This window comes from Emys orbicularis, chromosome 6 (assembly GCF_028017835.1).
Source record: "Emys orbicularis isolate rEmyOrb1 chromosome 6, rEmyOrb1.hap1, whole genome shotgun sequence".
Lineage (NCBI taxonomy): Eukaryota > Metazoa > Chordata > Testudines > Emydidae > Emys > Emys orbicularis.
Window position 1 is genome coordinate 37,282,411 of NC_088688.1, and position 24,399 is coordinate 37,306,809.

Consider the following 24,399-nt stretch of genomic DNA (forward strand, 5'->3'; position numbering starts at 1 on the left):
CAGAGACATACCCTAGGAAGACACTGAAAGACATGGTCCCTGCCCAAAGAACTTACAATCTAAATTTACAATGAACGAGAAAGAATTTGTATACTTCGAAGTACACTTAGTGCCATTGGGGAGAGACCTGGAGAACTGAAAAGAAGAACCCAGTGTGCATGGATGGCAGTGAAAAAGGTGACAGGAGTACTGTGGCACCAGCAATTAAGTAACAAACCAAAAGGAAAAGTGTATGCTGCATGTGTTTGTCACTGCCCATTCTATGATTTGGAAATGGTGGTGCTTATGGAGAGAGAAGAAAAGAAGATACACGTACATATATCATACAAGAACATCTGGATGACCTCGTAAACTGGAGTAATAGAAATGGGATGAAATTTAATAGTGCAAAGTATTTAATGATATTTAAATTTAATAGTGCAAAGTTGTGGGCACCTCCAACCCTGTGTAAAAGTTAAAATGAATTGAGAAGTGAAGTGACAGTAAGTGAAGATGATAAACACTAGGGAGTGGATGGGGGTGGGGGGTTAGGAAGGATGGGAGTAGCAGTAATATAATTATGTGGTTATTCAGGCTTGGTCTACACTACAGACAGAACTATATAATTATGTCGCTCGGGGTGTGGAAAATCATAGTTATACTGACCTACCCCTGGCCCAGAAGGGCTTCTTCCATCTATATAGCTTCTGCCTCTTGGAAAGGTGGAGTACCTACATCGATGGGAGAAGTTTTCCTGTTGTCATAGGTGGCATCTTCACTAAACTCTACAGTGGTGCAGCTGTATTGGTACAGCTGCGCTGCTGCTGCAGCGCTGAATGTGTAGACAAGCCCTCAATTTAAGGCATTTGAACATCTTTGGTGGTTTTTAAGTATAGAAAAATGAAACAGATCAAGTTAAAAATTGTGAAAATAATTATCTCATTGCAGGTATCATAGAAGTAAGTTTTCACAAGAGACTTAAATGAGAGGAGAGGAGAGCATCAGACATCTGTCAAGCAGAATATTCCAAAAGTCTTTACAGAAAGAAGATGAAAAGTAAGATTTAATTGCAAGTGGTAACAGCTCAATGGGAGGAAGAAGTAAAAGTTTTGGCTAGGAGGGGCAGTATGAGTAACCCATAATTGTGGAAAGTGCTCAGAGACGAGGCAATGACTGCTGGAGTAGAATAAGCAGGAAAATGAGTAAGTAGATATGAAGTCAGGGAAATAGGGGGACGAAGAAATACTTGGAAGTCTCGAATGGCAATGCAGGAATGCCTCTATGATGCCGTATGCTTAGCAATAGTTAAGAAGTCTTTGTAGTGCTACAGTTTGGCATATTCCTTGGAAAAGTTTCTTATAAGTAGTTTTTTGGAATTGAATTTACAAAAGATCTTACAAAAGCAAAAACATTTCAAATATTGTTATTACAGCATATAAGCAGATAGTGAGAGATGAAGACATTCATCCTTAGGACATCACCAGTCACAACACACAAATGTGTGCAGGAATCCAACTGTAAATTGTGCTGTATGTTCCAGCTTATAAACACCCCAATGCACACCATTACACACATAAATTTGAACTACAAGGCTATAGAACCAGTAAGAGAGCGGAGGATGAGTAGTTTGTTATGTCATCAAAACTCAGATGTTCGTATAGTGACATTCACAGTTTTCCTGTGTAGCTTGTGTATTATAAAAACTCTCAGAACAAAACCTTTGTTGCCTCCTCAACAGTGGCTGAGTTATGTTTATGATAATGGAGGTTTTTCTTGTATCTTAGCTAAGTTTCATTGCTTTAAAAAGTTGGTGATTTTTAAAAGTTTAGCCTTAACTTATATTTTTCCTGGTTTTCTAATGTTTGGGTATTTTGAACAACTTTGTTCTCTTCTTTTCCCCCTTTAAATTACTGATACTTTCTCAACATAAACTTCAGCCTATACAAACTTTTTTTCTGACATTTTTCTAATTTTTAAAGTTCTGAAGGAAACATCCTCATACTTCTAAATAGGAAGCTATTTATTCTCCATCATTATATTACATTATATAGTAGCTGTGCTATTTAGAATATCTTGGCCTTATATTTAGTAGAACTATACCAATTTCCTCAAAACTAGGCTGAAGTCATAACAAAACTTCAGTCCAGCTGGTTCAGTGACAGGTGTGATGGGAGGGATAATTCTGTATATCTATGCAGGGAGTTGGTGTGAGGATAAATTTGTGTGTGAAGTCCAGCTTGTGTTTGTAGGGAAAAATTGGAAGTAGTCTGTTGTGGGCTGTGGGAGAATTGTGGTTTTGTGTTTGCACTTGCTGGGGAAAGAAGGTTCTGTGTGTTTAAACAGGTTGAAGTGAAGTGCTTAAGAGGATTGTGTTTCTATGTATGCTGGAGAAACAGCTGTACCAGAATACTGAAACAGCTTCTGAGATGTATTAGAACCTTGGCCCAATTATTATTAACCTAGTGAGGAGGGCTTTAAACTAGGTTCACCGGGGGAAGGAGACCAAAGCCCTGAGGTAAGTGGGGAAATGGGATCCTGGGAGGAAGCACAAGCAGGAGAGCGCAAGAGGGGAGGACTCCTGTCTCATGCTGAGAAAGAGGGACGATCGATGAGTTATCTTAAGTGCCTATACACAAATGCAAGAAGCCTGGGAAACAAGCAGGGAGAACTGGAAGTCCTGGCACAATCAGGGAACTATGATGCGATTGGAATAACAGAGACTTGGTGGGATAACTCACATGACTGGAGTACTGTCATGGATGGATATAAACTGTTCAGGAAGGACAGGCAGGGCAGAAAAGGTGGGGGAGTTGCGTTGTATGTAAGAGAGGAGTATGACTGCTCAGAGCTCCGGTATGAAACTGCAGAAAAACCTGAGAGTCTCTGGATAAAGTTGAGAAGTGTGAGCAACAAGGGTGATGTCGTGGTTGGAGTCTGCTATAGACCACCAGACCAGGGGGATGAGGTGGATGAGGCTTTCTTCTGGCAACTAGCAGAAGTTGCTAGATCGCAGGCCCTGGTTCTCATGGGAGACTTTAATCACCCTGATATCTGCTGGGAGAGCAATACGGCGGTGCACAGACAATCCAGGAAGTTTTTGGAAAGTGTAGGGGACAATTTCCTGGTGCAAGTGCTGGAGGAACCAACTAGGGGCAGAGCTTTTCTTGACCTGCTGCTCACAAACAGGGAAGAATTAGTAGGGGAAGCAAAAGTGGATGGGAACCTGGGAGGCAGTGACCATGAGATGGTCGAGTTCAGGATCCTGACACAAGGAAGAAAGGAGAGCAGCAGAATACGGACCCTGGACTTCAGAAAAGCAGACTTTGACTCCCTCAGGGAACAGATGGGCAGGATCCCCTGGGAGAATAACATGAAGGGCAAAGGGGTCCAGGAGAGCTGGCTGTATTTTAAAGAATCCTTATTGCGGTTGCAGGAACAAACCATCCCAATGTGTAGAAAGAATAGTAAATATGGCAGGCGACCAGCTTGGCTAAACAGTGAAATCCTTGCTGATCTTAAACGCAAAAAAGAAGCTTACAAGAAGTGGAAGATTGGACAAATGACCAGGGAGGAGTATAAAACTATTGCTCAGGCATGCAGGAATGAAATCAGGAAGGCCAAATCACACTTGGAGTTGCAGCTAGCAAGAGATGTTAAGAGTAACAAGAAAGGTTTCTTCAGGTATGTTAGCAACAAGAAGAAAGTCAAGGAAAGTGTGGGCCCCTTACTGAATGAGGGAGGCAACCTAGTGACCGAGGATGTGGAAAAAGCTAATGTACTCAATGCTTTTTTTGCCTCTGTCTTCACGAACAAGGTCAGCTCCCAGACTGCTGCACTGGGCAGCACAATATGGGGAGAAGGTGACCAGCCCTATGTGGAGAAAGAAGTGGTTCGGGACTATTTAGAAAAACTGGACGTGCACAAGTCCATGGGGCCGGATGCGCTGCATCCGAGGGTGCTAAAGGAGTTGGCGGATGAGATTGCAGAGCCATTAGCCATTATTTTTGAAAACTCATGGCGATCGGGGAAGGTCCCGGATGACTGGAAAAAGGCTAATGTAGTGCCCATCTTTAAAAAAGGGAAGAAGGAGGATCCGGGGAACTACAGGCCAGTCAGCCTCACCTCAGTCCCTGGAAAAATCATGGAGCAGGTCCTCAAGGAATCAATTATGAAACACTTAGAGGAGAGGAAAGTGATCAGGAACAGTCAGCATGGATTCACCAAAGGGAAGTCGTGCCTGACTAACCTAATTGCCTTCTATGATGAGATAACTGGCTCTGTGGATGAGGGGAAAGCAGTGGATGTGTTATTCCTTGACTTTAGCAAAGCTTTTGATACAGTCTCCCACAGTATTCTTGCCGCCAAGTTAAAGAAATATGGGCTGGATGAATGGACTGTAAGGTGGATAGAAAGCTGGCTAGATCGTCGGGCTCAACGGGTAGTGATCAATGGCTCCATGTCTAGTTGGCAGCCGGTTTCAAGCGGAGTGCCCCAAGGGTCGGTCCTGGGGCCGGTTTTGTTTAATATCTTTATTAATGATCTGGAGGATGGTGTGGACTGCACTCTCAGCAAGTTTGCAGATGACACTAAACTAGGAGGCATGGTAGATACACTAGAGGGTAGGGATCGGATACAGAGGGACCTAGACAAATTAGAGGATTGGGCCAAAAAAAACCTGATGAGGTTCAACAAGGATAAGTGCAGAGTCCTGCACTTAGGACGGAAGAATCCCATGCACTGCTACAGACTAGGGACCGAATGGCTAGGTAGCAGTTCTGCAGAAAAGGACCTAGGGGTCACAGTGGACGAGAAGCTGGATATGAGTCAACAGTGTGCTCTTGTTGCCAAGAAGGCTAACTGCATTTTGGGCTGTATAAGTAGGGGCATTGCCAGCAGATCGAGGAACGTGATCGTTCCCCTTTATTCGACATTGGTGAGGCCTCATCTGGAATACTGTGTCCAATTTTGGGCCCCACACTACAAGAAGGATGTGGAAAAATTGGAAAGAGTCCAGCGGAGGGCAACAAAAATGATTAGGGGTCTGGAGCACATGACTTATGAGGAGAGGCTGAGGGAACTGGGATTGTTTAGTCTCCAGAAGAGAGGAATGAGGGGGGATTTGATAGCAGCCTTCAACTACCTGAAGGGGGGTTCCAAAGAGGATGGAGCTCGGCTGTTCTCAGTGGTGGCAGATGACAGAACAAGGAGCAATGGTCTCAAGTTGCAGTGGGGGAGGTCCAGGTTGGATATTAGGAAACACTATTTCACTAGGAGGGTGGTGAAGCACTGGAATGCGTTACCTAGGGAGGTGGTGGAGTCTCCTTCCTTGGAGGTTTTTAAGGCCCGGCTTGACAAAGCCCTGGCTGGGATGATTTAGTTGGGAATTGGTCCTGCTTTGAGCAGGGGGTTGGACTAGATGACCTCTTGAGGTCCCTTCCAACCCTGATATTCTATGATTCTATGATCGCTGTCATGAAGAATTTCCTGAATGTAGTCAGATCATGAAGAAGTTCCAAAATCTGATCAAATGACTAGTGATTAACTTGAAAACTAACATTTAACATCTAGCCCTATTTGCTAGATCTCATCAAGTATTCATAGATTCCAAGGCCAGAAGGGACCACCTAGTCTGACCTCCTGTATAACACAGGCCATAGAACTTCTCCAAAATAATTCCTAGAGCAGATATTTTAGAAAAAACACCCCATCTTGATTTTAAAATGATCCATGACGGAGAATTAATCACAACTCTTGGTAAATTGTTCCAATGGTTGCCTACTCTCACCATTAAAAACTTAGATCTTATTTCCAGTCTGAATTTGTCTAGCTTCAGCTTCCAGTCATTGGATCATGTTAAACTTTTCTCTGCTAGATTGAAGAGCTCATTATTAAATATTTGTTCCCCGTGTAGATATTTATAGACTGTAATCAAGTTACCCCTTAACCTTTTCTAAATAAAACAAATTTGAAGATTTTAGACCAACTGGTTTTTAGATAGGATTTGACTAGAAGCTAGAAAAAATTTCATGTATTTTAAACCTCTTGTATTTCATCGTTTCCATCTCACTGTTAATTGATTCATGTTCAATTTATTTTTTAAAGTCTTCCCTGGCCTAACACAGTGCATACAAACTTTCAAGCTCAGTGGGCATTTGAGGGATTTAGAATATAGGGTGGAGAAAAGGGAGACTAGAGTGTAAAAATGGGCCTCACAACAGAAATAAGTGAAATTTTATAACTATGGAGGGACTGTTGTCTCTCCACATCTCCTCATAAAGAAATAGGATCTAAAAAAAATCCAACAACCACCACCCCACCACATCTTTACAATAAATTCTAATACTAAATGTGCCTTTCCGAATAATTGGTATGTTTTGAGTAGAAGCTATATTACAACACTAAGCTTTACAGTTTGATTTCAATAACAGCTTTTTGTTGGGTGCTAGTTTAGCTACAGTTGAAGTAACTCAAGCAATCAAACTTCATAGTGCAGATAAACTGCTTATCAACAGTTTATCTGCACTCTTAAATCTTTCCAGTTTAAATACTGCTAGTCTGTTAGCGTTGTCTTGAGCATTCTCACACTGTCAGCAAGTAATAATTCATGGCCTGCTCCTGCAGTCTTTATTCTTGTGAGTATTCCTACCAACTTCAACCATTCAAGCAAAAAAGTCTGCAGACTCAGGCCCACAGCCACGAAATACCAAACAATATATTATTTTTTTGTGGATAGATGATTTCTGTCTCTACTGTTGTCAATTTGGCACCTTTTAGGAGCATGAAATACATTTCATTGAAAACCACAAAAAGGGTATTTTACTTAACTAAGCTGACTCATATTGGTACAAGTCCCAAAACACAGCAGAAATGAAGTGGGAAGAACAAACTTCCGATGTAGGTTTGCAAGGTATATGTAGGATAGCATGGGATAGTTGATTTTCTCACTTTGTTAGACTTCCATAATGTTTGAGAAAAATATAAAATGTCTATGTTATTAGATACAAAACATGACTCTTACAGGAAATGGCACAAAATAAAACATTGATGGCATCTTCTCAGGAATTAAATAAACCTCAATCCACTGTTAAATATGCTAATAGCTTTTTCAACAGCAAGAAATAATACTAATGTTACAGCAAAACTGTTAAATAATCTTTATTCTCCAAATAATCAGTTGCTGCTTCGTGTGTACCATCATATATGGATCATCTCAGTAGAGAATTTCTAGCTTCTAAGAGGACAATACACAGTATATTATCTGTAACCTGAGACTACAGAATTTACTTGCATGCTTGTGATTGACCACAGCAGTCAGAGGTCAAGACCTGGTTTTTTTCTCATTTACATTAATTTTACACTGGTCCAATACCCTGGATTTCAGTGAAGTTACTCCTGATCACACCAATATGAGAGGAGAATCAACCCCATTGACGTCAATGGAATTTATCCCAATTTATTCCAGTGTGACAAGAAAATCAACTCTTTTATCCTTTCAGAAGACTTCTGTTTATAAGTCCCTGAAGAGGGGGTAATTTTCACTTTCCTCCTTCCAAACCAAACATGCATGCTGACTCTGCAATGATCTAACCACCAGATGGCAAAATGTCTTCCTTTAAGTGACTAGAGAGGCTATTTTAACTTGCTCTCTAACCCCTCTATTTCAAAAGGTACCATCATCCTTCCTCTTTCACATCAGTTGCTCACTTTTCAAAGAAAAAAGAGACCACCTTGTGATAGCATCTGAGGGGTCAATTGCAGCAAAATCACTCACAAAAGCTCAGTTAATAAGGTAAACTATAATTGCATTTAATGAAAATGAAACAAGCATTTTCTGAGAGAACAGTTTTCCATCAGAAATGCTGATTTGACTAAATTGAAATGTTCTATGGGAACATGTAGCTTTTGTCAAAACATCCAATAGAGACCATGCAGACAGACAGGCTGGTCAGCTCCTGACTTGTTTCCAGGAGCTGGTCAGTTGTCTGTTCGGTGGTCTGGCTCCCTGGGCTCTAGGCTACTTGACTGTTCAACTAGTGGGTGGCGGGGCTTTTGGGCTAGCCAGCTTCTGGGCTACATGGCTCCCTGGTGAGCTGGCTCCCAGATTCTCCATTTCCAAATGAAACAAATCTGGAAATGCAAAATTTTCAGCAGAATGGAAACTCTGGTCCCCACATAGCGAAAGACGGTTACTTACCTTCTGTAACTGTTGTTCTTCGAGATGTGTTGTTCACGTCCATTCCACATTAGGTGTACGCGCGCCGCGTGCACGAACGTCGGAAACTTTTCCCCTCAGCGGCTCCCGTCGGGCCCGCAGGGTCTCCCTTCCCGCCAGAGCGGCGCCCCGCCCCAGCGTATATATACCCCTGCTGGCCCGACCCTCCCTCAGTTCCTTCTTGCTGGTGACTCCGACAGAGGGGAAGGAGGGTGGGAAGTGGAATGGACGTGAACAACACATCTCGAAGAACAACAGTTACAGAAGGTAAGTAACCGTCTTTTCTTCTTCGAGTGCTTGTTCACGTCCATTCCACATTAGGTGACTCACAAGCTTACCATTGGAGGAGGGTAGGAGTCAAGGAATAACAGATTGAAGCACCACCCTGCCTACCATCGCGTCATCTCTGATCTGATGGTGGATCGCGTAGTGGGCTGTGAAGGTATGAACCGACGACCAGGTGGCTGCCTTGCAGATCTCCTGAAGCGGGACCTGCGCCAAGAAGGCCGCCGAGGACGCTTGGGCCCTAGTAGAGTGAGCCCGGATCGGAGGTGCAGGCACGTTGGCGAGCTCGTAGCACGTGCGTATGCAAAGTATGATCCACGCCGACAGGCGTTGCGTTGAAATAGGCTGGCCCTTCATCCGTTCCGCAACGGCCACGAATAGCTGAGTCGATTTGCGGAAAGGCCTGGTACGGTCCAGGTAGAAAGCCAACGCCCGCCGCACATCGAGGGTATGCAGGCTACGATGGCGAGGGTCCGTATGGGGCTTGGGGAAGAACACCGGCAAACAGATGTCCTGCCCCATGTGAAAACTCGTGACCACCTTAGGGAGGAACTTAGGGTGGGGCCTAAGTTGCACCTTATCCTTATAAAAAACAGTATACGGAGGTTCTGAGGTGAGGGCCCTCAGCTCCGACACCCTCCTAGCCGAGGTGACAGCCACGAGGAACGCGACCTTCCAGGAAAGGTGCATGAGGGAGCAAGAGGCCAGGGGTTCAAAGGGGGGCCCCATGAGTTTAGTGAGGACCAGGTTGAGCTCCCACGGGGGTATAGGTGGGCGAGTGTAGGGGAACATCCTATCCAGCCCCTTGAGGAATCGGACCACCGTGGGGTTGGAAAACACGGACAGCCCCAATTCCCCCGGGTGAAACGCCGATATGGCGGCTAGATGCACCTTAATAGAAGCGGGGACCAGGCCCTGGCGCCTAAGGTTCAGCACGTAATCCAGGATCATCGGTATCGAGGCCCGCAAGGGCTGGACGCGCTGAGACTCACACCAGAGGGAGAAGCGCTTCCACTTGGCCAGGTAGGTTGCCCTTGTGGAGGGTTTCCTACTACCCAGGAGGATTTGCTGGACCTCCTGGGAGCATCTGTGCTCCGCCTCATTTAGCCAGAGAGCAGCCATGCCGTGAGATGCAGCGATGGCAGGTTCGGGTGGAGTAGGCGACCTCGATCTTGTGTTATGAGGTCGTGATGGAGGGGGAGGGTTATCGGAGAGGCCACGGACAGCTCTAAGAGAGTTGTGAACCAGTGTTGACGTGGCCACGCCGGGGCGATGAGAATGACCTTCGCCCTGTCCCTGCGGGTCTTTAGAAGGACCCTGTGGATGAGTGGGAACGGGGGGAAGGCATACCGCAGGCTCCCGCCCCACGGGATTGCAAAGGCGTCCGCCAGAGAGCCCGAATTGCGGTTCTGGAAGGAGCAAAACTGTGGGCACTGACTGTTGTCCATGGTGGCAAACAGATCCACCTGGGGAAACCCCCACCTCAGGAAGATTGAACGGAGGATGTCCCGCCTCAGCCTCCACTCGTGTGTGAGATAGGACCGGCTGAGACGGTCCGCCAATCCGTTCTGGACCCCGGGGAGATATGCAGCCCGGAGGTGTACTGAATGGGCTATGCAGAAGTCCCAGAGGAGGAGCGCCTCGCGACAGAGGGGAGAGGACCGGGACCCGCCCTGCTTGTTTATGTAGAACATAGCGGTAGTGTTGTCCGTCAGAACTGACACGCCGTGCCCTCTTATGGTGGCGTGAAAGGTCTGGCAGGCGAGGCGAACCGCCCTCAGCTCCTTCAGGTTGATGTGAAGCGACTGTTCCTCCCTGGACCACAAGCCCTGAGTGCGTAGGTCCCCTAGGTGCGCCCCCCAACCCAGGTCCGACGCGTCTGTCACCAACGTCAGAACTGGTTGTGGGGCGGCGAACGGGACCCCCGCACAGACCTGCTGTTGGTCGAGCCACCAACAGAGGGCGTTCGAGACCCGAGCCGGGATCGTGACAACCATGTCTAATGGGTCGCTGTTGGGGCGATATACTTGGGCCAACCACAGCTGCAGAGGCCGGAGGCGGGCGTGTCCAACCACGTGGGTGCATGCTGCCATGTGCCCCAAGAGCTGTAAGCAACGTCTGGCCGTGGTCGTGGGGAATCTCTGGATGGAGGTCACGGCCTCCTGGATTGCCCGGAAACGCGATACAGGAAGGCTCGCCCTCGCCGCCACCGAGTCCAGGACTGCCCCTATGAATTCCAGTCTCTGTGTGGGGACTAGTGAGGACTTGGGCACATTGACCAACAGGCCGAGATAGCGGAACACTTGTAGCGCCAAAGTCACGTGGGCGTGAACCTCTGCCTCTGACCGGCCCGCTAGGAGCCAGTCGTCTAGGTATGGGTAGACGCGCATCCGTCGCTTCCGAAGGAAGGCCGCCACCATGGACATGCATTTCGTGAAGACACGTGGGGCCGTTGCGAGGCCGAAGGGCAAGACCGCAAACTGAAAATGGCGTTGCTGGATAGTGAAGCGCAGGAACCGCCGGTGAGCCGGGCGGATAGCGATGTGAAAGTACGCGTCTTTCATATCGAGGGCAGCGTACCAATCCCCCGGATCCAGGGAAGGAATGATGGTACCGAGGGAGACCATACGGAAACGTGGTTTTTGCAAGTACTTGTTCAGCTTGCGAAAGTCCAGGATAGGACGGAGGCCCCCTTTTGCCTTGGGAATGAGGAAGTATCTGGAATAGAACCCTTTTCCTCTGAGGTCTGGAGGAACCTCTTCCACCGCCCCTACAGCGAGGAGGGTCCGTACCTCCTGCATGAGGAGTTGCTCGTGAGAGGGGTCCCTGAAGAGGGACTGGGGGGGTGGGGGGGGGGGCGAGGAAAACTGGAGGGCATATCCTGATTCTACCGTGCGGCGGACCCAATGGTCTGATGTTATATGGGACCAGGCATGGAAAAAACGGGATAGGCGGTCCCGGAAACACAGGGGAGGATCCGGGGAAGAGATCGGTACGCTGTCCTCGATCGCGTCTTCAAAATCCTTGTTTATTGCCCGGCTGCGGCTTGCCGTTGTTATTGCCCTGGCCTTGACCCTGGTTAGGCGTATTGTTGCGCCTACGCCTATTGTCTCTGCCCCGCCTACGGTAAGGCTCGTGTCGAGGGCGAGGCTGGTACTGCCTCTGTGGAGGCTGTGGCTTAAAGGGTTTCCTCTGCGTCACGGGGGTATGCATCCCCAAGGACTTGAGGGTAGCCCGCGAATCTTTGAGGCCATGGAGCCTGGCATCAGTCTGCTCCGAAAACAACCCCGTCCCTTCAAACGGAAGGTCTTGGAGGGTGTTTTGCACCTCTGGAGGAAGACCAGACGCTTGCAACCACGCTGAGCGTCTCATTACCACGCCGGACGCGATAGTCCTGGCGGCCGCATCGGCCGAGTCGAGCGAGGCCTGTAATGAAGTCTTGGCCACCGCCTTTCCCTCGTCCACAATGGCCGCAAACTCGGGCTGCGACCCCTGAGGTAGGGCCTCCTTGAATTTTGACACCGACGCCCAGGAGTTAAAGTTATGCCTGTTGAGGATCGCCTGCTGGTTTGCGATCCGCAACTGGAGGCCTCCCGACGAGTAGACCTTCCTGCCGAAGAGGTCTAATCGTTTCGCCTCCTTGGCCTTGGGGGCCGGGGCCTGCTGGCCATGCCGCTCCTTCTCGTTGACCGCCGAAACTACCAGCGAACATGGGGCCGGATGGGAGAAGAGGAAGTCAAACCCCCTGGACGGGGCAAAGTACTTCCTCTCGACGCCCCGTGCGGTCGGCGCAGAGGAGGCTGGCGTCTGCCACACAGTCTTATAGTTCGACTGTACGGTCTTTATCAACGGAAGAGCAATCCTGGAGGGACCCTCCGGGCTGAGAATGTCTACCATGGGGTCCTCCTGCTCGACCGTCTCCTCCGCCTGCAACCCCAAGTTGAGGGCCACCCGGCGGAGCAGGTCCTGGTGTGCCCGGTGGTCAATCGGGGGAGGGACGGACACTGTTGTGCCCGCCACGGCTTCATCTGGTGAGGAGGAGGAGGTCATGGCTTTTTGAGCGTCCTCATCCTCCTGTAAGTCCTCCTCAGCGGGCTGACCCTCCGGGGTGCGTCCCCTGCCCTGGGTCACGGACGGTGCCTGGCTCGGTGCCGAGTCCGCCCTCTCGGCCTCAGGTGGTCTGGAGACCGTAGCCTCCGCACGGGAGGTGGGGCGGCACCGTGGGGAGCGGGACCGGTCCCCCGAAGGGCCCGACCTCGAAGTTCTGGATGGCGGGCCTTGCTGGTGATAGGCCCACGGGGTCCAGAATGGCCACTGTCCCGGATGGCTCCAGTGCGGTTGCCAAGAGGCCTCGTGCCGTGTAGCGGCATGCCCTCTGCGATCGTATCTCGACATCCCCGAGCTCTCTTCCGACGCAAGCGACGGTGACCTGGAGGGCCACGGCGGTGCCGTGGAGCGGTGCCGGTCCGGCGTCGGGGAGCGGTGCTGTCGGGACCGGGACCGTGAGTAGCGGCGTACCGATCTGGATCTGGAATGGTACCGTTGACCGTGGGACCGGGAACGGCTGCGGGAGGACGGTCTTGGGGTCCTCACCATCGAAGCGCCCTGGTGCCTGCTCGGGCCGGGTTGCTGGGACGGTGCCGCGCTCGCGCCGGGGCCCGTCTGCGTGGAGGCCCGTTGCACGGCGGGAAGCCGGGAGTCCACCGAGGCGGAGCTCGACCGGGACCGGCGCCGGGAGCGGTGCCGAGATGGCGACCGCGATGGGCGCATCATCGCCGGCTTGCCCTTGGAAGGCAGTCTCGGCGGAATGTCTTTGGCGCGGAGTGTGCTGACGGAGGACAATTCAATGAGGTCCTTCGCCGCCTCAAATGTGTCCGGGGTGGAGGGCTGTTCCAACAGTTCCTCCAGCCCCTCCTCCTCACTCGACGCGCTTGTCCCGGGGCTCGACGGGCCTTTTGGCGCCGGAGCCACTGGTGCCGGGGCCGGCACGGGCTTGGGCGCACTAGCGGTCTTCGTAGGTGCCGCCTTCTCGTGCGGGGAGCGACCCCGGGCCTTGGGCTTGGCCGGCGAAGCAGACCGGTGCCGGGCGTGATCTCGCCGAGGCGGCACCGCAGGTTTAGTCTGCACCGCTTGCGTCGGGTCGCGGACCGATGCCGGGGCACTTCGCACCGAAGCCGACGGTGCCGTGGGAGCGGAGGGCTGTAACGCCATCTCCATGAGGAGCTGTTTCAGGCGAAAGTCTCTCTCTTTTTGAGTCCTGGGCTTGAAAGCCTTACAAATCTTACAGCGCTCCTTCTGGTGAGCTTCCCCCAGGCAACGGAGACACGACTCGTGCGGGTCGCTCACTGGCATGGGCCTGCGGCACGTGGCACAAGCCTTGAAGCCTTGGGCGTGCGGCATGCCCCGCCGCCCAGGGCCGGTGCCGGGGTTGACCAAACCCCTATCACCAAGAGTTTGGTTGGTCTTTGTAACAACTAAATAACTACTTAACTCTGACACTTACTAAACAAAGAACTGATAACTACTGCTAATGACTATGCTAAGGGACACTCTCGAGTTGAGAGAAGAGCTGTTCCAACGTCGCCACGGGCGGTAAGAAGGAACTGAGGGAGGGTCGGGCCAGCAGGGGTATATATACGCTGGGGCGGGGCGCCGCTCTGGCGGGAAGGGAGACGCTGCGGGCCCGACGGGAGCCGCTGAGGGAAAAAGTTTCCGACGTTCGTGCACGCGGCGCGCGTACACCTAATGTGGAATGGACGTGAACAAGCACTCGAAGAAGAATCTCTGCTTACCAATAATAAGTAACTAAGTCATTCTGATTACATAGCTGCACTTTAAGTACATCTAATTCGGATTTGACCAAGAATATACCTCACAATGAATTGCTCTTTTATATTGGTATTTCTCCTCATTAATACAAATGTCATGCCAATGTTATTTCATTCAAAAGCCGATATCATGCAGCAGCTACAGGCTCTTCTGCTGAAACACCAGTATCCTTTGTGAAGTTAGGAATGAGAAGCAGCCTTAAGTGATATCAAATTATTTTATTACTGCAAAACAAACAATTAATTCTTCTCATTTTTTCTCATGAAAAGCAGTGATCTGTTTCCATTATAGAATAATAGAATCATACAAATGTAGGCCTGGAAGAAACCTCAAGAAGTCATCAAGTTCAGCCCCCTGAGCAGAAGCAGGACCAAGCAGAGGCAGGACCTAGACCATCCCTGACAGTTGTTTGTCCAACCTGTCCTTAAAAACCTCCAATGAGGGGATTCCGCAACTTCCCTTGGAAGCCTGTTCCAGAGCTTAACTACTCTTACAGTTAGAAAGTTTTTCCTAATGTCTGACTTTAATCTCCGTTGCTGCAGATTAAGCCCATCACTTCTTGTCTTCCCTTCAGAGGACATGGATCACTGTCCTCTTTATAAGAGCCCTCAACATATCTGAAAACTGTTATCCATTCCTCCAGTCTTCTTTTCCCAAAACTAAACATGCCCATTTTTATATATATTATATATATATTTTCTCACAGGCCAGGTTTTCTAAACTTTTTATCATTTTTGTTGCTCTCCTCTGGACTTTCTAATGTGTACATATCTTTCCTAAAGTGTGGAGCTCTGATCGGCACAGTACTCCAGCTCAGGTTCTGATGAGTACAGAGGGACAATTACCTCCTGTAGTACACCCCCGAATGATATTAGCCATTTTTTTGGGAACTGCAGCATGTTGTTGACTCATGTTCATATGTGATCCACTATAACCTCCAGATCCTTTTCAGCAGTACTACAACATAGCCAGTTATTTCCCATTTTCTAGTTGTGCATTTGATTTTTCCTTCCAACATATAGTTTTTTTGCATTTGTCTTTATTAGATTTCATCATGATGATTTCAGACCAACTCTCCAATTTTGAATTTTGAATTCTAATCCTGTCCTCCAAAGTGCTTACAACCCCTCCCATCTTGGTGCAACCCATACATTTTATAATCATACTTTCCATTCCATTATCCATGTCATTAATGAAAATATTGAGCAGTACCAGACCCAGTGACCCATGTAGGACACTACTGGATAGCAGATTGATAGCAAACCATTGATAAACTACAATCCTTGAGTCTTTCAACCAGTTGTGCACCCACCTTATAGTAATTTCATCTAGTCTGCATTTCCCTGCTTTGCTTATGAGACTGCCACATGGGACTGTTCCAAAAAACTTATTAAAATCAAGATATATCATATCTACTGCTTCCCTCCATCCACTAGGCCAGTAACCCTGTCAAAGAGGGAAACTAGGTGGGTTTGGCATGATTTCTTCTTGTCAAATCCATGCTGGCTATTTCTTATAATCTGTTATCCTCCAGGTGGTTACAAATCTTTCCAGGTATCACAGTTAGGCTGAATGGTTTACAATTCCCTGGGTCCTTTTTGTTTCTTTTTTTTTTTTTTTTTTTTTTTTTGAAAGATAGGTACTATTTTGCCCTTCTCTAGTCTTCTGAAACCTCATCTGTCCTCCATGAGTTCTCAAAGATAATTGCTAGTGATTCTGAGATTGGTTCAGATGGTTCCTTAAGTACCCAGCATGGATTTCAGCAGCCCCTGCTGACTTGAATCCATCAAATTTACCTTCTTTAACCTGTTCCTTTTGTTTCTGCTTGTGTTCCTTCCCCTTTATTGTTAATATTAATTGTGCTGAGTATCTGGTCACCATTAACCTTTTTAGTGAAGACTGAAGCCTTCTTGATGTCATTAGATAGTTGCTCTCATTCCCCACTAAGTAGAGGACCTACACTTTCCTTCATCTTTCTCTTGCTGTTAACATATTGAAAGAACCTCTTCCTATTGCCTTTTATGTCCCTTTCTAGGTGTAACTCATTTTGTGCCTTAGCATTTCTGATGTTGTCCCTATATTCTTCTGTACTCCTCCTTAGCAATTCATCCATGTTTCCATTTTGTGTAGGGTTCCTTCTTGATTTTCAGGTCATTAAAGAGCTCCTTTAGATTCCCAGGCTAGAAGGGACCATTGTGATCATCTAATCTGCCCCCCTGTATATAATAGGCCATATAACTTTTTCTAAGTAATTCCTAGATCATATCTTTTTGAATAACATCCAATCTTGATTTAAAAACTGTCAGTGATGGAGAATCTACCATGACCCTTGGTAAATTGTTCCAATGGCTAATTACTCTCAGTGTTAAAAATTTACACCTTATCTGCAGATTGAATTTGTCTACATTCAACTTTCATCACCATCCTAATTTGAAATGACACCGAATAAAAATTTCAAAGGTGCCTAAGCGATTTAGAATTATAAGTCATCTAGGCTCTTTTGACAATTTTATTCGCTGATCCCAACGCTCCCAAAGCTCCACAATGTTCTGTGTCGGGGCTGGAGCATTCCAGGAGTTTTCACTTGTGCAATTTTCCTGTCAATTATTTCATAAGAGACAGTGTTTGTCCCCTCACAGCAGTGGCAAGGGCTTGGTTCAACTTTCAAACCACTAGAGACCAGGGCAAGCCCCACAGATCCAGGCTTCCAAGGATTCCCCTGCCAGCCACTTCCTCTGCACAAGGGATGATTCTAAATTGCCAGGAAATGGATGGATCTCAGTGCACATCAATTCAACATTCACAATTAGCAGGAAATATATTCTGTCCCACCAGATCAGTATATTAGTTCATATGTGCTACAGTGACAGGGAGCCACACAATGAGACAAAAAGATAGATTAGATAGACAGAACATCAAGCTGTCATGTCAGAGACCTTGTAGGGTGTGCACACATCAGCCTGAAAGATATTTTTGTGAGAAAGAAGAGCGGTAAAAATTATATCTCTGAATAACCTCTCTACTTCTAAGTAAGATATTTAGTGTAGTTGCATATTGTTTTCTTATATATATGAACTAAGACATTCATATACTGTCTCACTGATTTAGAGGCTATATACTGAGATGTATTATATTTTTTTTAGCTCAGTTGAGGCCTCTAGGACATTATTCCTTCACCATTTTGCACAATATTGTACAAAGTATAGATCTATCTATCTATAGATCACTACATTTTTTATTTTTATTACATTTAAAACAAAACAAAACAAAAAATCAATACCTGGGGCTACATCTTGCAGTCCTTATTCAGGCAAAATTATCCCTGACATCAGTGAGGGTTTTGTTTGAGAAAGCTCTGAGGATTGCATAGTCTGGTCAATAGTTTGAGATTGTTAACACTATTCCATTTTATCTAGTTTTAATATAAGATAGTTAGAAACAATTAGCACTTATTATCACTTTCACCTGTACTGTATGGATTGGAGTGATTCAATCAAAAAGCTAGTAGAGTTATGGCAAAAACATAAAACTTTTATAAGCTAAAGATCAATTATGTTAACTTGACAGGTTTGACAACTAAATATGTATCTAATTAGTATTACACATCTCAGTGAAAGCACCTAGGAAATAACACTGCTTAATTCTAAGCAACAATAAAAATATTATAGAATTTTACTTCAATGGTCCAAAACACCATAGTTTACTATAGTGTCAGTGCAGGGTTCTGAACCATTACTCTAAAATACTGTAGGTTTTTTATATCCATAATAAGGTATGACATAGGAAGGAGAGTTAGAAAAAGATAGGAAATTCACTAACAAGCTAAATTTGTGTATTTGTATAGCTACTAGAAAATTTGCCTTTCCTGTGTTAATCAAGCTCCACAAAGTTCACTCAGTTTAGTAATGAGAAACAACAGAGGATACAACCTTGACAATTACCAGATGATAAATTTAACAAGAAAACAAAACACACTGTATTGACTGCTAATGTAGTCAACTTTCACTTTTCTGAGTGGAGAAAAAATGCATAATCCATAGTGCAGCGCAGAATCTCACTTTATGTCACTGTAGCTGCTGTCTGTCTTTTCTGTGGACGGTCATCCATGAGCAATCAGTCTATTAGTGCAACAAAAACCATGAACTGTGTATATGTATCCAAAAATAGCCAGTGAAAACTACCATTTTCATTTTACCTATGAGACTACAAATCTGCTGTTGATTTCAGCAACTAAAGTTATAATTCAGATCAAGTGTCACATATTAAAAAGTGTCTCAAGTAAATTAAAATGATTATTAAATGTGACTAATTAATAATCTACATTCCTTATTCAATATTAGGAACACAATTTTGTACGAGGAGCACACTAATTTTGTTTTTTTGCTATTAACTATTCAATTAAACTTAACAGCTGAGCATTTCTAGTACCCATGCAAGATCTGTCAAAACAGCATTAAATACAGCCACTTTTTCGTGTGTTTATGTGTGAGAATGAGGGCGGGGGGTGAGAGCATCAGAAAAAAAGAAAACAAAACACATTACCAAATTGTATCTGCAGTCCTTAAGGAGCTGGTAGATCGGGATCTTGGCTTCATAACAATGCTCATTTTGAAAAATTCCCCAAGTATTTTTAGCAGTGAAACTTCAGTTGCCCTTATAAAGCTCACACTCCACGTATTCCATTTCAAAGTGAGATTTGTGTAAAAAAAAAAAAAAACCTCTGAAATCCTCCTCCCGTAATAATCCAAGCTCCAAAGGAGGAGTTGCAATTCACAGGAACTCTTTCCTTTTTCACACTGAATTTACTCCAGCACTAGCCTGTTCAGAAGTGACAGTGCTTGTCTCTTCTGTCTCTTATTGCCTAGGGAGGAATAGTATTTTGAATCTATTCTCCCATCTAGGTCACATGGGAACCAAGGCAGCTGAAAGAGACTCTTGAGCTCTTTCTCACAGCCCTATAACAACAGGTTTAAAGGTCAATCACATTCAAAAATTAGTGATCATAAAAGGAAAAAATGAATGCAAGATATTGTCACACCAGTGAGTTTCCAGGGAAGTTCCCGTTTCAGAAGTGCTAGATAAGTTCATCCCAATGGAGTAAAGGAAAAGGAACAAAGCTTTCTGCACCTCAGGTTCACCAGAAGTCTTATCAGTGAATTTAATTCTTCCCCTCCCCTTCCCCTATATCCTCTGGCTCTCCTAGATTTGTGAATGAGAAGCATTATTAACCTCACAAAGCAGAACATATTCTTTGAGGGACGAGTGACCTCTGTGTGAAAACAATGCAGGGGAAATTAAAGAAAAATAAAATTCTCATTGATTGTTAAAGTTTCTCTCTCACACACACATGCACACTGCTATAAATCACTGAAGTACAAAAATGCCTTATATCAAGTGCCATATTATAAAGTCCTTTTTACTATAATGCAGAGGGCTGCTTGTCCTGCTACAGTAAAGACTAACAGCATCTCCATTACAAACAGCTAAGCTTTATATTTTTAACTTCTAGCCAAAAGCTTAGCATAAAAGCTTCCAGCCCAAGAGGAAATTCCTTTTTGGAAATCTTAAATTAAATTGGTTTGGCAGTTTCACAGTTAGTGGAAGCAAAAAAAGTACATTTTGTCTGCTTACAGTTTTAAAACATTTTTCTTTATTTAAAAAAGAACAGAATTGTGTTTGTGTGATTTAAATGAAGTTTTGCCCGTGTATTGTAAACCGATCTGCAGTGGAATTTCTTTTTAAATTGAAAGAGCCAAGTTATTACTCGACAAGTGGTTACATGCATCGTAACAATTCCTTTGAACAATGTTTTCAAGGACAGAGAGCATACTATTTTGATGATGGAACAGCTGTGTGAATAACTGAGAATAAACAAGTATTTTATTAGTAAACTGTTGTGAAATTTGAATATATTCAGGAATGACCCACCTACTTCTATAAGCCACATGGATGGTGGAAACAATGTGCTACATAGTTTATTCAAAATATGTAATAAAATTCATCAGGTGAAATATTCAACTGTCGCTCGATGACAGTATGCAATGTTCTGTTGATACCAACGAATCTTTGCATATTACCATTGCCACAGATCTATAATGTGCATTGTAGAGTACAGAGCATTGTCAGGAAAGATCCTGACTGCCCAGCAGGCTTGCACTAGTTATCTGCATATAAATTGTTCCCTAACAGCAGAAAGAATTTTAATGAGAGTTCATGCCAAGCATTCTGTTCTTCATGCTTTCAGGGATCTATCTTTCAAATCACACTTACTGGCAGATATAGGAGCTAAAAGAGTCCATGGAATCATATAAGATAGCTCCGAAGAGCGGAGGACCAGCAAAGATTTTGCTGATAACTGTAGCTTAAAATGAGAAGGGTCCTGCATCCACAGACCTTTAGTAATAGCTGGATCTGCCACTGCACACACCACACTTCTTTGATAGTACACCTCTACCCCAATATAACGCGACCCAATATAACACAAATTCGGATAGAACACAGTAAAGCAGCACTCCGGGGGGGGGGGGGGGGGGGCAGGGCTGCGCGCTCCGGCGGATCAAAGGAAGTTCGATATAACACGGTAAGATTTTTTGGCTCCCAAGGACAGCGTTATATTGGGGCAGAGGTGTATATCTAGATGTGCCAGGGCTTGCTGAACCTTGCTCCAGTTTGAATGAAAGTGAGATGGATTCAAATAAAGACAGAATGGGTGTAAAATGGGAATGCAGGACTGTTATGGAACATCTAGACATTTTTAATTTTTATATTTTACTTAACCTGGTTATGTACCTTATTATTAAACTTAAGTGCCAACACCCTCCCACACCCCACTTAAATAACAATTAGTCAGAAACTCACGAAGATTATCAAATCATGCATTAGAAGGACTTTGGACTAAAGGGCCTCAAAGTACCATACCTGAATGACATTCAAGCACTAAAAATATCACCGTGTCAGACAAGAGAGATGTCAGGATGGTTAGATCTCAAAGTATCATCAATGAAAATGCTGCCTCTGCCTATATGAGGTACCTCCAGTTCAACTGGGTATTTAACAGGCACCCACAGTAAGAACACTGTAGTGCAACTGCATCCCAGTAAGTGAAATAATCAAGACCATGCCTCAAGCACCATTCTGGTCCAGCAGAGATCTGGGACCCCAGTAACAAAGGAAGTATGGGGGGAGGAGTCTGAAGCCCTCCAGGGAATGCTGTTATCTGTATTGTATTCAGAGGTTGCCCAAGGACAAGTTAAAGAAAATGTGTGGAGGCTGAGGGAGGTGAAGTGCAGAGAGCAAAGCTAAATTATGGGAAGAACACAATTTTTTAGCTAGGGGTTTGGGAACCTTGCAAGACTGGTGGTCTTTTCTGGATGCAAGAGAAGAGCAGTGATTGCAAAGCAATATCTGGATCTTCTCAGTTCAGTGAGTGAACAGATTTTTGCTTTTTATACTCCAGTTATTCTACAGACAGTATTTTCAAAAATGTATCAGAAAGACAAAGTATTCTAGGTTTTTGAGCAAACATTTTAGACAGTTAGGCATAGCTTGGAAGAGACACCAGTTTCATATAAGGCCTGACCTTGTTCGCATTAATGTCAATGGGAGTTTTTATCACTGACTTGAATAAGGGCAGGGGCAGGCCCTTATGCTGCACTGTGGTGACAAACATGACAGCCTACAGACAGCACAACCATTGCAGCAACATAAAACAAACATATTTTAATATACCACCAAGTAATCACTCAATCACCACCAAGTGAAATGAATGGGACTTTTCATGGATATAAAAGATTGCATTAGCAGATCCCATTGCAGGATCATGGCCTATGAAAGAAAGAAATGTGTATTAACTCATTGCAAAACAGTTTTTCCCCCACTGATATATTTTATTTAAAATGACAGCCTGTTGCTATATTAAACCTAATGTGCCAGCACTTGTCTTTAGGTGTATTTTAAGTAGTTTAAGAAGAGAAGAGTCAATGCAAATATGTTTAGAATTTTATATTGTTATTTATGAGTGGCTGTAATATGCTTTACAGATTCATGTTTAACATGTGCGCAGACAGCTAATTAATTGCTTAGAACAAATGTAACAGTCATATGCAGTAGGTGATTTGTGCATGCAGTATTTTAAACTGGTAAAATTCAGTTTGTGTGTTTTTCCATGTAGTAACAAGAAAAGCAACAATAGCATGTTTTGACTGTATATTCAAACTCCATCAGTACTGAAAGATATGGATGTGATTTCAAACAATAATAAAAAAAGATGTGCAAGAAGCAACCCAGGGTGCTTTCCTTTCAATAATACATCTTCAAAGTAGTATGTAATTGTATGAAAATTCATATATTTTATGTAATTTTCATGACAAAACTGAAAAAATAATGTAAAGAATGAACAGTGTGGCCAAGGGGATGAATTATGACTAAGTGATATTTTGGCACATACTAATTTTATTATTATGAATGAAGACACACTTTTCATTAAACAGGACATACATTTTGCTATGGGGGAATTAAAAAAAATAATTTGTCAGAATAATTCATAATGTGGTCAAATGTGTCCTTCACATAGCAGTACGTTGGAGGTGTGTGTAATTGGTATTATGCATACTACAGGTCAAATTCTGATACTGCATGCTTTCACAGTTTCATCAATGAGATGAAGAGATCAGAAAGCCAGCTTCCTGTGCACCGAGGAATTAATGCTGTGTTGTTGACAGGTCTGAAAACATAACAGCAATATACTGAGCCAAAATCTTTCCTAAATTACACCCTGAGGCTCACAATGGAGGTTGCACCAGCATAACTAAGAAGAGTATTTAGCCCAGAGAGTATACCAGATTTTCAAGGTTGGCATGCTTAACTATGCACACATATTAGGGTGCTCCTAAATTAAGTATGCAGCTATGTGACATGCAGAGACAGATCAAGTATGTGAATGCAGACATATTCAGTTAGGTGTTGAACTGTCCATGGAATGCACACAACTTTAGGTGATGAAAAATTTGTTTTTGTTATTATTATTAATTTTTATTAATTATTATTATTACTACAAAAGACTTATAAAGTTTTATAAATTTTAACAGAATGTTCTTTCCCAGCAAAGGTTACATTTTCAGTAAAACAAGTTACATTGTTACCTTCAGTATGTCAGCCACAATTGGGTTTTCCTGATTACCAGAATGGTGCAGTTTAAAAACCATGATGTTATGGAAAACTAAAGCATATGACTCCACCATTCTAGGTTTTGGTTCATCTAACAGTATGGTTCAGCATATACTTAGGGAAAAAACTCTGTGTATTTGTGTCTATGTGCACACACACAAAATATGTTAGAGATTAGCCTCGAACATATACCTTAATGTATACGGCATATGAAAAGTGGGTGAGTAATTTCTTAACGTTTTAATTATAAATTTGTCACTATAAAAAGATATTAAGCATTGGTCCCCATGCTTAATTATATAGGGGCTGATCCTGCAGTCCTATCTTGGGCAAATCACCCATTGAGTTCAACTGGAGTTTTATCTGAATAAGCATTGCAGGGTCAGGCCCATTTGGGTATGTCTACACTGCAATTAAACACTCATATCTGATCAGTGTCAGCTGACTTGGGCACTAGCGAGCTGTTTAATTGTGGTGTAGATGTTCACACTCGGGCTAGAGCCTGGGCTCTGGGACCCTCTCCCATTATTGGGTCCCAGAGCCCAGACTCCAGCCCAAGCCTGAATGGTTACATCGCAATTAAGCAGCCGCATAGCCCAAGGCCTGTGAGCCCAAATTAGCTCACATAGGCCAGCCACAGGTGTTTAACCGCAGTGTAGACATATGCATAGACCATAACTGCATGGAATGCTTCCAGCAATTCAGTATACAGAGGTCTGAAATAGCTAAACATATGTTAAGCCCTACCTGGGTCGAACATGTGACCCTGAGACACTAAAGTAGGAATTAACAATGTTTTTTGTTAAAAAAAAATGAAACTAAACTTTATTTGTTTGAATAGTTTTATAAATCTGTCACATGGCTAACTAATATTATATTCTCTCTTATTTACACTGATGCCAGTGTTCACCTTTTTACAAAGGAGCAAC

General features: G+C 44.7%; 1 protein-coding gene across 1 annotated transcript in view; it reads right to left on the reverse strand.

Annotated features, from left to right (window-relative positions):
* PDE4D (phosphodiesterase 4D) overlaps nucleotides 1-24,399 on the reverse strand; it is a 650,428-nt gene that overhangs the window by 249,901 nt on the left and 376,128 nt on the right. The window lies entirely within an intron of this gene.